A 3,362-nucleotide genomic window follows, 5' to 3' on the forward strand; every position below is an offset into this window, starting at 1 on the left:
GCTGAAGGTTCTGTCGCCTACTCGCACCTGAGGAAGGTGTTTCACTTGTGCGTGTAGCTGGCACAGATCGACCACATCCTCTCCCTGCAACAGGAGCTCCACCAGAAGCACCACGACCGGGGCAACGTCCCTTATTTGACGCTCTCCTTATATTTCTCAAATTTAGGATCTTGCCCAAAACTGATGTTTTTCCCCTCTCCCACGACAGCACCTTAGAGAGATGGCTCCGCCCCCAGGACAGAAAACCTGCAGCATAAAAAAGGTGGAGCCACTCTCCCACCTCAGTGAGGTTTCCTGTCCTGGTGCGGGAGCCTGCAGTTCGGTTGTCCTGACCTGGAAGCCCTGGTAGATGCCCGAGGGTCAGCGGCAGCATGTTATTTACCTGCCTTAAAGTTGTTCCTCGCCCACAGGTGTAGGGTAGCAGGAAGGAGGCGGCGAAGTTCTCTGTCCACAGTGGGCACAAGGTGCCGGTCCCTCAGGCGAGGAGGACCGCACCATCGTGTTGAGTGTGGCCAGAAGGCCCTGGTACAGGAGGCAGACCAGCCAAGACGCCACCGGATGCAGATGCGGTGGGATGGCGTCCAACATGAAGTGCTTGCATTCCATGCGTTCCACGGCTATGCGCTTCCGGTCAGGTGACTGGAAGTTCGGCATCCCGGCATGTTTAAAAGCTTCGTTCAGGTATGGCAGCGTCCTGGTTTGTTCGGATCCCCTGTTACTGAATTCGGGGTGCCAGAAGGAAGGAAGGTTTGAGCGAGTACTGTCCCTGTGGTATCTGTGGCGTGGTGGGTCTGCAGGAAGCTATATATCTCTCAGGTGAGAGGGGCACTTGGTGGCAGACGATAACTTTGGCAATGTTTAATCAATGCAGGTTACCTACTATTATGGATGAAGAAAGGAGGTCTGAAAGTGCAGATTTTGAGATCCTACCGCCGGTATTGTGAGTTCTGATGTTGGTCCTTAAAGGGTTTAGGCTGTTTCCTTAGATATGGGTATGTTCCTTTTTCTTAGACGGTGCCTAAGAAGGTGGTGGCCAAGAAAAAGAACAAAGAATGCCCTATCTGCAAATGCTCGCTGACTTCAGAAGCTCTATCAGCAGTGCATTGAGATGACGGAGGCTGAAGAGACTGAGTCTTTTGAAAGATTTAAAATCTCTTATGTCCGAAGTTAAAGTGTCCCAGAAAGCGGAAATACCCCTTTGAGTAAGAGGCTTCTACATCGTGGGATAAGGCCCCAAGGCTGGATGTAGTCATTTCAAAAATTTCCAAGAGATCCTCCTTGCCTTTTGAGGATATGGGATTTTTAAGGGACCCTTTAGATAAGAGGATAGATTCTTCCCTTAAGAACTCGTGGGAATCTTCTGAGGCTGCTTTCAGGCCTAGTATAGCTGCCACTAGAGACCAGTTATTGGCATCCATACTCACTTTTCAAAAGGCCGCAGACTTTATTGCAGATGCCTCAATGGACGCGGTGAGACTGGATGCGAGAGCCGCATCCCTTTCCAATTCTGCACACCAGGCTTTGTGGCTTAAAAATTGGAAAGGGGGGGGGGGATATGCCGTCCAAGCTGAGGCTATGTAGCATTCCCTGTGATGGCCAATTTCTTTTCGGGTCTGAACTAGACTCTTTACTTGAAAAAGCGGCAGATAGAAAGAAAAAATTTCCCTAGGAGTCCTTCACTCAGTTCAAGCAGTATAAGCGGCCTTTTCGGAACCCGTCAAGATTTCAGAATAAAAAGCAGACGGGGGATAGAGAGCAGGGAGCAAGGCCTAGATCTGGGAGTAAAGGTTTTTTGTTTAGATCAGCCACAGCCCGTACAGAAAAACAGGGAAAGCAATGACGCCATGATCCCAGTAGGAGGAAGATTAAAATTCTTCCTTCCTGCTTGGGAGAAGATGACAGGAAAATGGCTGGTAGGTCTTCTGCGGGAGGGTCTAAGATTGGAATTCTTGAGATATCCCGCGGAAAGATTTGTGATTTCAAGATCTTCTCTTGTAATTCTGCAAGAAATAAAAAAATTAACAAACAAAAAGATGTTAATTCCTGTCCCAGAGTCAGAGCTAGGGAAAGGTTTATATTCTACCCTATTCCTAGTGAAGAAACCAGATGGGTCATTCCGAACTATAATAAATCTCAAATACCTGAACAAATTCCCGAAGGCCAGAAAATTCTAAATGGAAACTATCAGGTCAGCGATATATCTTTTATCTCCAGGCTGCCATATGGCGGTTCTGGATTTAAAAGATGCCTACCATCATATTCCGATACATCCAGATCACCAGAGTTTTCTCCGGGTGGCTGTAAGAACCGAGTCCGGTGTTCTTCACTTTCCGTTCCAGGCGCTTCCCCTTTGGCCTTTCCTATGGCGCCTCGGATTCTTTACCAAGGTAGTGGTGGAGATGGCTTCCTTCATCAGAAAGGAGAACATCACGTTTATGCCTTACCTGGACGATTTTCTGGCGGTGGCCCAATCTTAGGAGGTGTGTATCAGGGCGCTGAATCGGGTGATGGAGGTACTTCAGTCCCTAGGGTGGCTGTTAAACGTCCAGAAGTCCAGGATGCAGCCATCAACAAGCCAGGTTTTCTTGGGTCTGGTTTTAAATTCCAGGCTGGAGAAAGCTTTCCTCACAGAGGAGAAGGTAGCTGGGGTTCAGGAAGTAGTTCAGAGGGTTCAGTCAGGAGCCTTATCCATAAGGAAAGCTATGTCCCTGTTGGGAGTTCTGACATCCTGCATGCCAGCAGTCCAGTGGGCTCAACGACACTCTCGACAACTACAAGGGGAGATCTTGGCTGCCACGAAACGGGCAGGGACGTCCCTGGAGTCGATTATAAAATTATCAGACGTAACTCTTTCATCCCTGAACTGGTGGAAGGAAGTAGAGAATTTGACTCAGGGAGTTCCCTGGTCCTTTCCGAAACCAGTAGTAGTAACTACAGATGCCAGCCCCTGGGGATGGGGGGCTCACGTGGAGGATCAGATTTTTCAGGGAGAGTGGTCCCAGGGTCAGAGACTGTTCTCGTCAAATCGGAAAGAGCTATGAGCTGTTTTGCTGGCCTTGAGAGCAGCTCTTCCTATGATCCAAAACAAACATGTGAGAGTGATGTCCGACAATCGGACGGTTGTCTCATATCTCAATCATCAGGGAGGAACCAGGTCAGATTCCTTACGAAGAGAGACGGAATGGATTTTCGAGGAGATAGAAGGGAGAGTGCTACATCTCTCAGCCATTCACATCAGGGGAGTCGAGAATTCTCAAGCAGACTTCTTGAGTCGCCACAAGTTACGTCAGGGGGAATGGTCACTGAATCCAGAGATTTTCTCCCAGCTAGTGGATTTATGGGGTTTGCCATCAGTAGACATG

The sequence above is a fragment of the Bufo gargarizans genome, chromosome 2 (assembly GCF_014858855.1).
Source record: "Bufo gargarizans isolate SCDJY-AF-19 chromosome 2, ASM1485885v1, whole genome shotgun sequence".
In the NCBI taxonomy this organism is placed as follows: domain Eukaryota; kingdom Metazoa; phylum Chordata; class Amphibia; order Anura; family Bufonidae; genus Bufo; species Bufo gargarizans.